Raw genomic sequence first — 13,794 nt, forward strand, 5'->3', positions numbered from 1 at the left:
ATATCCTCCAAGACCCCCGTCACAGCTTTTTGGACATTGAATAAGGTGGCTGTGGTAGTACTGAAATTTGTTTTGATGTTAAAAACTGCTGTACTGACAGAGCAGTATGGGATGGCGCATTATCGTGATGCAGAATCCAGTTTTCAGCAATGTTGACACGGACACGAAGAACTTTTTTACGAAGTCTTTCTAAAATTTCTTTGTAGTAATATTGGTTAACTGTTTGTCCAGGAGGCACCCACTCTTTATGAACAATTCCCTTGGAATCAAAGAAGCACACAAGCATGCATTTCACTTTTGACTTTGACATGCGAGCTTGTTTTGGTCTGAGTGATCCCTTTGTGCACCACTGCGAATTTTGGCGTTTTGTCTCGGGACCGTACTGAAAAAAACAATTTTCATCACTACTGATAACATGGCTAAACAATTCTGGATTGATTTCCGTTTGCTCTAACAGATCGGCTGCCACATTTCTCTGTGTTTTTCGCTATTGTGGTGTGAGATTTTTGGGAACCATTTTTGCACAAATCTTTCTCATATCAAGATCTTCAGTTATTACTAGACGAACCGTTTCTCGACTGGTGTTCAGTTCTTCTGCAATCATTTTCACGGATAGTCTTCGATCAGGTCGTACGAGTTCACTCAACCTGGCCAAGTTGACATCCGTCCGTGATGTCGTCCACTGCGGTCTTTATCTTCAACATTCATTCTGCCTTTACTAAACATTTTATGCCAAAACAACCTCCTCTCCAAAAGCCTTCTGAAGCTTACCTTAAGTTGTCGTCGCGTTTTCACCCAATTCAACGCAAAAATAAATGGCATACCGTTGCGCAATATTATGCGGTTCCATATAGGTGACGAGAGACACAAACAAGTGTTAACTTATTACAACACAACTCACAACTGACCAGTTGCATCGATGTGCCGTTTGGACTAGAAGCAGCTTATAGACCAAGGTCAAAGATATTGTGCCTACGGAAGCCTACAGGGTTAAAACATCTTGCAAAGAAAATCAGTCTCATTACTTTATTGTCGCATTTCGTAGGTGGACGTAGTAATTAAATTCTATAGATCCTGTATGAGCGTACGGTTTTACTGAAAATTTCGTGTATTAAACCGTCGAATCATTTGAAATGGTCCTGTACATTCCATTTAATCATCAGAAGAGATTGACAACAGTTGTTTTGCAGCTGGCGGAACAGTGCAACTTACGGCGGGGAGGGAATGAAGTTAAACTTCTGTAGCTTGGACGCGTCTCTCCCCTTCCCGTTTCACTCGTCAGATCCGGCAGTCTGGAATAGAGATAGGGCATAAATTTTATTCACCGTGTCAGTCATTTCGACTCGGAATCCCTCTGCTCAGAGGGAACGTTACGGCGAAATATGGCAAATCCATTTTCTTGTACGACTGCGGAATGACAAGATGAAAGTTTACGGAAAGTCTCATGGCGCTTGTGTGCGGCCTTATGGCTTCCATCTTATAAAAGCGGCGCGAGAAAGCGAAGTTCCGCGGCGCGGTACGGTTGTCTTTTACAGCTGGGCTGACCGTAAGCGGATTTACAACCTGTAATCCCTTCGCCGGAAATGTCGTCGGCCGCAACTGCGCGTGCAGAGACGCAGCCTGCAGACGCGGTCGCGAGAGAAGCATCTTGCGATGTGTCAGAAACACACGTAGCACCGTAGCCCTCCAGTGACTAACCGGGACAGATTTTCTATCAGGCGTACGGCTGCAAACGCAAAAATTGTAGATTTTCAGCAACTGAACCCATGTAAATGTATTTTATTTCGGTGTATCTAATTCACTATTGCTTTTTAATAGACATCGAAATTCATAACGAGTTACCCTGTTGTCGTTTGTAAGAAGCTGTTCTTATTTGTTTCATTATATATATATATATATATATATATATATATATATATATATATATATATATATAAAGCTTCATCCACACTACGCAGCACAATTAAAGGATTACTTTTTCGAAACGCCATAATTGTCTCACATTGCGACGCAGAAGTTTGAAATGTGACTCAAAGTTGCCTACAACTGTGGAGCCCTGCGATGTCACCATCCGTTTCGACGACACCTCAAACACAAAGGGTCCGACGCGTGCAAAAACAAGGCCAGAGCTCAGAAGTTCTTGAGAGCTGTGAAGTGCGTTAATGGTGTCAGATCGGCAGCAAAGTTCACCACAATTCAGTCCAACCTCACCGTGGACGTGTCACGCGCTGGTAAGGTCGTCACAACCTCTCTTACACCCATTTCACCCTTTCGTTTGACTCCTCTGCGAAGGGGGTCACCACCACTACACCCTGCGTTGAAATCACGCGATTTTCTTATGATTGGCCGAGGAAAACATGTCAGACACGCTTAGAATCGACACTAAAAGACCTCAGGAGGTGGCATAAATGGCGTCAATGGAACTACTCCTTTGCTTGGGGCGTTGATTGCCACACATTTCGCTGTCGTTAATGACAGTTCGCAGTGTGAAGAGCAACAGGAAGACATTCCTGACACCTTTGACAGTGCTGATACCCCCCGCACGATTCAACCCTTCTTTCTTTCTTTCTTTCTTTTGCTTGTGCCGTTTGCCGTTTTTCCCGCGGATAAGCAGGGTCGGCATGGTTAATCGGATGTGGCAATGTTAGTTGAAGGGTTGGCCGGATGCCCTTCCTGCCGCCACCCCGTACCCCTCAGGAAGGAATTAGTGTACCCCAAGTATCTGCGACTAGTGTAGACCATGGAATAGTGCGAAAGTGTTCAGATGTCTGCGAGCCGTGGAACTGAGGCGGGACCAGACCGATATTCACCTAGGGGGATGTGTAAAACCGCCTAAAAACCACATCCAGGCTGGCCGGCACACCAGCCCTCGTCGTTAATCCGTCGGGAGGATTCGATCCGGGGCGGCGCGCCTACCCTAGTCCAGAAAGCAGCGCGTTAGCGCGCTCGGCTAACCTAGCGGGTCACGATTCAACCCTTCTCTAAGCCAGCAATTCCACTGAACGTGATCGTACACCCTTGGAGAGCAGCGCGATTGCCTTTCTTACTCTGACGTACACGGTGGAAGCATTAGCAACCATTAAATATAGAACGCAATCCAGCGCAGAAATGGCTGTTTATACTTTTTCACCCTCCTATTTCGCGCCTTCCTGTGACGTGGTCATGGAGGGATGCCACATTGACACATGGGCGAATGAAACAGCAAAAGAACCCTCTAAGACCCCACTCCCCAGTTCAGCAACACCCTCGGTGCGACCAGCCCCCGTTTCATTGAGGACTTTAAAAACTACGTGCGTGGAGACATACTCTGAAGAGTCCTAAGCGCCTGCAAGTGGGCTATACCGCTGCTCCAGCGCCTGCTAGTGGGCAGGCCGAATCAGAGGAGCGTCAAGCGCCTAGGACTCCATCGCAGTTTGTCTCCGGTTCTATACCCTCTCACCTACGGTACAAGGGCTGATTTGAGTAGTTACAACAGCACCACAAACCCACACTGCAATCAACGTCCCGTTTGCGCCACACAAGCCGTACCGACTCTGTATTTGTGGACCTGTGCTGGGTCGCAACATCTGTCTCGGTGTCTGTAACCAGGCTATCAAAGACCAGTTACAAATACTGTGGGCCTGCTTGCCTAAGGAGAGGATACAATGGCTTTATCATCAACTTGTCAATAGGGACAGGGCATGTATCCAAGCCAGAGAGGGTGCATCACAGTATGGTATATACAGTGAAGCGACAAAGAATCTGATATAGGCATGCGTATTCAAATACAGAGATATGTAAACAGTCAGAATACAGCCCTGCGGTCGGCGTCGCCTGTATAAGACAACAACTGTCTGGCGCAATTGTTAGATCGGTGACTGCTGCTACAATGGCAGGTTATCAAGATTTACGTGAGTTTGAACGTGGTGTTAAAGTCGGCGCACGAGCGATGGTACACAGTATCTCCTAGGTAGCGATGCAGTGGGGATTTTCCCGTACGACTAATCCACGAGTGTACCATGAATATCAGGATTCCGGTGAAACATCAAATCTCGGACATCTCTGCTTCCGGGAAAGATCCTGCAAGAACGGGACCAGCACGACTGAAGACAAGCGTTCAGCGTGACGGAAGTACAACCCTTCCGCAAATTGCTGCAGATTTCAATGTTGGGCCATCAGCAAGTGTCAGCGTTCGAACCACTCAACGAAACTAGTGTAACCTTGCTGACTGGACGGCTCAAAGCTTTACGCCTCGCTTAGACGCATCAACACCGACACTGGATTGTTGATGACTGGAAACATGTTGCCTGGTCGGACGAGTCTCGTTTCAAATTGTATCGACCGGATAGGCGGTGTTCGGGTATGGAGACAACCTCATGAATCCATGGACCCTGCACGTCAGAAGTGGACCGTCCAAACTGATGGAGGCTCTGTAATGGTTTGGGGCATGTGCAGTTGGACTGATATGGGACCCCTGATACGTCTAGATACGACTCTGACAGGTGACACGTGCGTAAGCACCCTGTTTGATCATCTGCATCCATCCATTCCACTGTGCATTCTGACGGACTCGGGCAATTCCAGACATGAACATCACTGAGCGTATCTGTGACGGCTTGCAACATGCTGTTCAGAAATCTCCTTTCTTTCGTACTCTTGCGGATTTATGGAGAGCCCTGCAGGATTGATGATATCATTTCTCTCCAGCACTACTTCAGACATTCGTGGAGTCCATGCCACGTCGCGCTGCGGCACTTCTGCGTTCTCCCCGGTGCCCTACACTATATTGGACAGGTGTACCAGTTTCTTTGGCTCTTCAGGGTATTTTGTACTCACTCCGCTCTACAGGTGTGTATCACAGTGATTCCACGATGATTTCTCATAGGTTTCCCCTGGATGTCGCTGGTGCAACGTGGCCGCGGCGCGAGGAGCTGTCCCCAGCACACAGTTGGGGCCAGCGACACGGAGTCCCTTTGCCTGCTCCCGCCGCTTGCCGCCGCGGCCTCGCCGGCACACTTGCTGATTTCTCGGACGGCCGCGCATTACCTTGAGAATGCCTCGCGCCACGCTCGCTCGCCCTTCGCAGTCCATTGCCACTTTGCCCAGCTCTCTCCAGATGCTCGTGTCCAAAGACCGACTGCACTGACCTTGGATTGTTAACCTTCATGACTGTTGTCAGCACTAATTCTGATACGGTGATCAAGTGTCAGAGATGGGACGCTCGAAGTAATTCCTGACTCCCCCAAGGCAGAGCTGCAAATTGTGGCTCTACTCTTATTATGCTAAAGCTTTCATATCTTCATTTTTCTCCCCTCTTGTACGTTATTTTTGGTACTTATTTTATCATTTTCATTCTTTATTACTGATATTTTATTTACATCTAAATGTCTAATCTACAATTCACACATCAGTGCCTGTTACGTGGTTCACCGAGCCACTTCGGGGCTCTTTCTCCACCGTTCTACTCTCGAACAGTGGGCGGGAAGAGTGAACGAAAACTTTAATCTTACCTTGCGAGCTCAGGTTTCTCTTATTTTATTTCGATGATCGTTTCTCCTTATGTAGGCTGTCGTCAACAAAATATTTTCTCATTCGGAGGAGAGCAGTGGTGATTGACATTTCATGACAAGATCTCTCCGCACCGGTAAACGCCTACGTTTTAATGATTGCTATCCCAACTCAGGTATCTAATCCGTGATACTCTCTCTCCTATTTCTCCGTAAAACAAAACGAGCTGCGCTTCTTTGAAACTTTTTGATGTCTTCCGTCAATCCTAACTGGTAACGATTCCATACCGCTCAGCGGTACTCTAGCAGAGGGCGGACAAGCATAATGTAAGCAGCCTATCTAGCAGACATGTTACATTTACTAAGGAAATCTTTGGATTGCTTTCTCCACAACATTTTCTGTGTGACCGTTCTAACTTCTGTTGTTCACAATTGTAATACCTAGATATTTAGTTGGATTGGCAGCCTTTAGATTGTGTGATTCATCGTGAAGCCGAAATTTAACGAATTTCTTTCCCTATTCATGTGCATGAGTTCAAACTTAGCATTATTTAGAGTCAACTGCCACTTTTCATACCATAACATATGTCTTATCCAAATCATTTCGCAAATGGGTTTGATCTTCTAATGATGACAGCATCATTTCCAAAGAATCTAAGAGGGCTGCTGAGATTATTTCCTACATCGTTTATATAGATTAGGAACATCGGAGGTCCTGTAACACTTCCTTGGGGAGCACCAGACGTAACTTTTGTATTTTCTATGGTTTTTTGTCAGTTGCTACGAACTGTGGCCCTTCTGACAGGGCACCCTGGTTCCAGTCGCACAACTGAGACGATGTTCCGTAAGCACGTAATTTGATTAGAACTCGCTAGTGAGGAAGCAAAATACTACAGCGTCTACTCCTCATAACAAGACAGAAAACCTAACGGTCCACCTCCTAGCTTGAGGGAAACTGTTAACGGTGTCTGTTTAGGAGGTGCAGTAGGCGGCTACGGACTCCTTCGCGCAGCAGGACACTGGGTGTCACCAAACGAGTATCTTCAACCTGGTACGTCGGTGTGACGATTGCCACACTGCTCACGGTGATGTTGCCTTCTTGGCATACCTATTCTGAACTGCACGGCCTTCGAACTGAAATTTTCGGTCGACTGTTACAGGAAACTGCAAACAAAAATAAAGCTGGCACGCGACGAGAATTCCTGCTTTGCGTAAATTAGTTTATCCCTGATGAAAAAGACAGAATGTCATCTGAAGATCGTATTTCCACTTCTACGCGTAAGTCAAGGCAATATTTACTCATAAGAATGGAATTCAGCCACTTGGGGAGACGAAGGCTTATCCAAACAATCATCGGGTATTCTATATTCTGATGTTGTCGTAGAATCAGGAATATTTTCGAAATGTTAAATCTGACGATAAGGCACACGAGATTTCAGTAGGGAATTCACTGCCTCACAAGAAATTCTTAAGAAGTGCAGTTTGTTTACTACAATGAAAGTAATTTTCATCTTAAAAGTAGCAATTATCTCACAAATAATCATGTAAGATAAGCGTAGCATTTATAGTGCACGCCATAATTAGGAAAGGTAAAATTTTGACCGTGATAAAGTGTCACATAAATCTGGAAGTCTATAATCATACCTTCATACAAAAATAGCAACAGTAAATGGGAAAACTGAAACAGTAAAATGCAGTGCTCACTCTCAGGAGTGATGGTATCAGCTAAGGAATTTCTAACCGATTTTGTTATGCCCTGTCATACGACCCTTTTCTGATGTTCTTTTCTATAAAGCAGGAAGTGTGTCATACGTACATTATTATTTCTTAAGATCACACTGGGGTGGATTGAGATACTTCGCACACATTGTTTTTACGGCGTAAAAGTGTTATGCGTAACTACAGAGCAAATTGGTAATGACTGACTTCCACTCCTTTACGGAATCAAACTCACTTATGTAAAACAGCTTCAAACGTCGGATTTCAAATGCGTTAATGTGGTACATATTTGACGTTAAATATGTAGCACCTTTATCGTCGGCCGGCCGGTGTGGCCGAGCGGTTCTAGGTGCTACAGTCTGGAACCGCGCGACCGCTACGGTCGCAGGTTCGAATCCTGCCTCGGGCATGGATGTGTGTGATGTCCTTAGGTTAGTTAGGTTTAAGTAGTTCTAAGTTCTAGGGGGACTGATGACCTCAGAAGTTATGTCCCATAGTGCTCAGAGCCATTTGAACCATTTGAACCTTTATGGTCGAAGACACTGTAGATTTTTACGCTCCTAAATGTTTATGACGTCATACCTCTTGAACTATGTGTCTTACAATAATATGCAGGTGATATTTCAAGTACATTTAGTCGTATAAGTGGATACCGTCTGCAAAATGTGTTGTGTATGGAGTTAATTGTGAGAAACTAATAAAACGCCATGCCTGATGCCGAAGTTTTGCAGCATGACCAGCGAAAATGTAGTAAGCTATAAACTTTTCTCATTTTATGATTCTGTGTGGGCTGTCGGAGAGAAGAAGCTGCGAAAAGCTTATTAATTATGCGTGAAGTTGTTTGGAAGTCGGTCAGCTCTTTCATTCTCAAACACTGAACGGATATAGTCTGGGCAATTTGCGCGCCTTGAGTTACACTGCCTCAAAATACATATACAGTTTTTAACCTTAATACTTGTCTTACTGTGTTGTCCCTTTAATGTAACATTATATCTCTTAACGAGTATATTACGAAAGAATTTTAAATTATTAAATCCGATCAATAATTATATGAAATACTCAAAATCAAACTTTTGTTGCCCCTGTAAGCTGTTGGGTAGGCAAAACCTCAACCGGTACTAAGTAACAGTGTAACTTATGTAACCGTTTGTTACATCGTGGTGTAGATAAGTTACGCGATTTGTCGTATAAATGAAAGGGAAAGGGTGAAACTATTAAATGGTGTACTGACTGCAAAAAGAAGTTTCTCAGCGCTCTTCAGTCTTATTACTACGAAAGTAGTAAACAGAATGTCTACTTAAGACATTCTGAAACGCTGGCTACATCCTGGACACGTATTCATTTGAAACTGCAGCAGGCTCTCGATTTGCGCTTTGCGGATATCCCATGCGTAATGCGGCGATTTAAAAAATAATAAAAAGAACGCAGCCTGAAGTATCCTGTTTTAACACATTAAGATGATGCGCATAGAAATCCCACAGTCGGACATCGCTGAAATCTCTTTCCATTGTTTGATATTTATTGTTCAGATAATGAAGAGAGCTGCACTTGTAATATGTCAGCGGTCGATTCCCTGTCTTCATCTTTGTGTAGTCCTTTCCCTAGGACCTAACGATCGATTTTTTCCAGTCTGTTGTTTCAGTCCGGTAAGGCGTAAGTAACGTTGTGGGCTTTCACATGTGACATGTAACTTGTTTTTTAAATTCCGTTAATAGCGCTTTCCGGTATAAACACATTAATTTTGGATAATCCGTGTTTCTCGGCTATCCGCACAGTCTCTGGTTCGCGTTTAGCCGGAAAATCGGTAGCTTGCTGTACACTTGTTGCGTTCGTCGTTTCCTCAGTTAGCTAACAGTGAATTGCGTATTTCGGTATTTGGGGAAACATTAATAGCTGTGCTTCCGCTTACTCTGTTTGCAGACAGAGCAGTCACACGATTGTTGAAATTTAAGCGATGGAGCTCATTTAACTTCTATATATGACAACTGATGATGCCCGAAGTAGAGAAGACATAAAATATAAACTGGCAGGGGTAAGAAAAGCGTTTCTGAAGAAAAGAAATTTACTAACATTGAATATAGATTTACGTGTTAGGAAGTCTTGCCTGAAGGTATTCGTCTGGAGTTTAGCCTTCTGCGTAAGTGAAACATGGACGATAAGTAGTTTAGACAAGAAGAGAATAGAGGCTTTCGAAAAGTGGTGCTATAGGAGAATGCTGACGGTTACATGGGTACATAGCATTACTAATGAAGCACTACTGAACAGAACTGGGGAGACAAGAAATTTGTAACGCAACTTCAGTAAAAGAAGGTATTGGTTGATAGGACACATCCTGAGACTTCAAGAGATCATCAAATTTAGTTTTGGAGGCAAGTGAAAGGGGAGGAGAGGGGGCGGAATTGAAATCGTAAAGGGACACCAAGAGATGAATACAGTAAGCAGATTCAGAAGGATGTAGGTCGCAGTAGTTATTCCGAGATGAAGAGGCTTGCACGGGACAGAGTATCATGGAGAGATGCATCAAACCAGTGCTCGGACTGAAGACTATAACAACGACATTCAGTTTCTCATACTGACTGGTCATGAAGGTAGTTAACACGGCTACTCTTCAAAACTGCTCTCTTAAAGAAAGGCGCTTGGCGGACAATAATTGTTTCACAGTGGTTGGGAGAACAGATGAAACACTGCTAAAGTTTAGTCGGTATGAGTTACCGGAAGTATCTTAATCAGCGTTAGCAATAAACGCAAATACTTTAGCACATTTGAGCACAGAAATGTGTAGTAAGCTATTATCAACTGAAACCGTTCACCATTTATTGCTTTATTCAATCTACGGCTAGATAAAGAGTTCCTGGTTTACTGCAACTGTCCACAGCGGAAGTATCAAATTATGTACTTCTTTTTTAGCTATATGCATCTCTAACAGCATGGGGACCATTTTAGTAAGAGGAGAACAATGAGCCATTTCTTGTTAACTCTTGCAGTAGACAGTTTTGCAGTATCTGGAAGTAAATATGCTAACCGTGAGTTCCGAGTAGAGACACAGGGCAGCTTTAGCCGCCTTATGCGAAATTATCTAGTAGTGAGACTGAAACTGTAACGGACCGGCCGCCTTCAGCCGATATGTGTAGCTCGTGGCGCATCTATATTCATATAAAATTACCTTACAAACGACATGAGCTACAGCTATATGTTCTTGCTTTCAGCACCTGCTGAAAGCAGCCAAAAAAGGATATAAAGGAGTTTAAAAAACATTACAATTGTCTCAGTATCTCTGTAGACAAAAGCATTGCTGGCCTTGACCAGGATGGAAATATTCTCCCAATTGTTGCTCTCATGAGTATAATGATTTATGAAATACGATGGATGGGACGTCCCATGTAAGATAAGTATGGGTGGTAAACCTGCACTCTATGGTGTGGCTGTGCCTTATGCGTCACTGTGAGACTTAAACGGTTTGTTTGCTCCTCAGCCTAAAATCCTGTGCACCACAATTGGCAATATTGTTCAACGGAAACGAACCTCGTTGGCCAGGTTGGGAACTGGGCCTATTCTCCAGCAGCTGTAATTGCGAATACGTGATTACCAGCTGCCACCGACTTGATTATGAAATATTCTTCTGGTCAGTACAACTGTATTTGAAATGTAAACTACTCTGTTAAGTCATCTCAATTTCTCCCAAGCCTCACCTTAACAAAAATACAGTACTACTTCAGTATGTTGTATGCCAGAATTTACTGGACACTCATACCTATTTAAAAGGTCTTCCATATGCCCTCGATTTGGGCTGTGATACTTCACGTGACTTCTAATGTACCACTTACGATCGTCCTATCCAGTTGAATAACATTAAAATATCTTGGACTAGTCCTCGACCAGCAACTAACGTGGAAAGCTCACCTACTAACCATCCAAAAGAAGGACCAACTCTCAATAGACTAAAACTACTAACAGGCCAAACGGGGATTATACCCCTCTACTATTCTCCACACCAAAAAAAACCTGATCCTGCACATCCTCTGCTACGCAAATGTTGCATGGATGTCCACACCACAATAGTTCCCTAACCCTAAAATCCTCAAACGCAGTACATTGTCTCGCTGTCCGCATCCACTTACCTTCTCCCACATGGATCCTCTACCATCTCATCAAATTCGAACCACCCCTCATCCAAATCGAACACTTCTGCGTATCTTACATTATCCGCAACTTAGATTCTAATAACCCCATTGTCTACCCTCTGGCCAACAGCCCTGTTGTGCCGCCGCGACTTTACTAACACGTCCCACCACTTCTACACCTACACACAATTCATACCCCATCCCAACGCTACTTCAACCTACTACCTTTCCCAGATCATGAAAAAAAGCACTCCGTCTTCAGGCCACAAATGGCCCATCGGGACCATCCGACCGCCGTGTCATCCTCAGGTGAGGATGCGGATAGGAGGGGCGGGTGGTCAGCGCACCACTCTCCCGATCGTTAAGATGGATTTCTTTTACCGGAGCCGCTACTATTCGGTCGTGTAGCTCCTCAATTGGCATCACGAGGCTGAGTGCATCCCAAAAAATGACAACAGCGCATGGCGGCCTGGATGGTCACCCATCCAAGTGCCGGCCACGCCCGACAGCGCTTAACTTCGGTGATCTGACGGGAACCGGTGTATTCACTGCGGCAAGGCCGTTGCCAGATCATGAAAACCTCTCCGATAATTATCTTCGAGTCCTCCCTCGAGCATGGGTGTGTGTGTCGTCCTTAGCGTAAGGTAGTTTAAGTTATATTAAGTAGTGTGTAAGCATAGGGGCCGATGACCTCAGCAGTTTGGTCCCATAAGACCTTACTACAGATTTCTAATTTCCGATAATCAATCCTCTCAGCACCTGTAACTTTTCCCACTTATTTCCACTTCAGAGCAGGGTACCCCTCTCTCTTCCCTCTCTATGTCACTCACTCTCTTCCTCTCCTGATACCAGCCACCACACTCATACTTCCTTCCCGTCTTTCCCAATACCCACCTTACCGCCTACCCTCTTTGTACAGATACTACCCGGTAGCTTATAAATTTATACCCACCATCATCGAAACGCTTAATCTCCACACAGTTTCTTCTCCAAGCGCGAGTCCTAGAGCTCTTTAGTTAAGCTGCAGTACTTCATTTCACGAACATTGCCCTTTAATTTTTCATTTTAAAGTTTTAAATGTCCATTTTTACCTTTTTATCTTTACCTGTCACACTTTTTATTTTGTTTTTGAATTTAAACGAAGAAAACAACTCAGTATATTTGTAATCACATCTTATTGTACTTCAAAATATTTTTATATTTTTGCATCCATAAATGTCTTTGGTCATTTTTTCCCAAATTTTTCCAAATGCTCCAGGCTACAAGCGGGATATTACTGATAGAATCCCAGCCCCCCCCCCCTCCCCGCCAATATGGGACGAGGGAGATGAAATAACAATAAAGAAGAAAAATAGCACCTCACTCGTGTCTGTATTGAGTTACAAATTCTTTAAAACATGGCCCAGTTAGATGTCAAATTAATCGAAAATTTTTACATTTCTGCTATATTTGTTCTAACTAGAACACACAGTGAAGTCAGAGTGGGCAGTTCTCTCGCAAACGACTCCTTTGTGGATACATCTTTACTGGAGCGTTTTTACTTCTGTTATTATACACTTAAGCGCCAAAGCATCCAGTATAGGCATGCGTATTCAAATTCAGAGATATGTAAACAGGCAGAATACGGCACTGTTCTTGGCGACGCCTATAGAAGACAGTAAGTGTCTGGTGCAATTGTTGGATCTGTTACTGCTGCTACAATGGCGGGTTACCAACATTTAAGTGAGTTTGAACGTAGTGTTATAGTCGGCGCACGAGAGATAGCACACAGCATCTCCGAGGTAGCGATGAAGTGGGGATTTTCACGTACGACAATTCCACGAGTGTACCATGAATATAAGGAATCTGGTAAAACATCAAATCTCCGACGTCGCTGCCGCCGGAAAAAGATCCTGCAGGAACGGTATGAACGAACACTGAAGAGAATCTTTAAACGTGACAGAAGTGCAACCCTTCAGCAAATTGCTGCAGATTTCAGTGCTGGGCCATCAACGAGTGTCAGCATGCAAAACATTCAACGAAACATCATCGATATGGGTTTTCGCAGCCGAAGGCCCACACGTGTACCCTTGATGACTACACAATACAAAGCATTAAACCTCGCCTGGGCCCGTCAACGACGACATTGGATTGTTGATGACTGGAAAGTTATTGCGTGATCGGACGAATCTCTTTTCAAATTCTATCGAGCGGATGGACGTGTACGAGTATGGAGACAACCTCATGAATCCATGGACCCTGCATGTCAGCAGGGGACTGTTCAAGCTGATAGAGGCTCTGTAATGGTGTGAGGCGTGTGCAGCTGGAGTGAAGTGGGACACTTGATATGTAGATACGACTCCGACAGGTGACACGTACGTAAGCATCTTGTCTGATCACCTACATCCATTCATGTCCATTGTGCATTCCGACAGACTTGGGCATTTCCAGCAGGACAATGCAACACACCACACGTCAAGAATTTCTAC

The 13,794-nt window shown here is 44.3% G+C and overlaps 1 pseudogene; it reads right to left on the reverse strand.

The window, feature by feature from the left end:
* Nucleotides 1–11,775: 11,775 nt before the first annotated feature.
* Nucleotides 11,776–11,893, reverse strand: LOC126164194 (5S ribosomal RNA; annotated as a pseudogene).
* Between the last annotated feature and the right edge of the window lie 1,901 nt (nucleotides 11,894–13,794).

Source organism: Schistocerca cancellata, chromosome 2 (assembly GCF_023864275.1).
Source record: "Schistocerca cancellata isolate TAMUIC-IGC-003103 chromosome 2, iqSchCanc2.1, whole genome shotgun sequence".
NCBI lineage: Eukaryota > Metazoa > Arthropoda > Insecta > Orthoptera > Acrididae > Schistocerca > Schistocerca cancellata.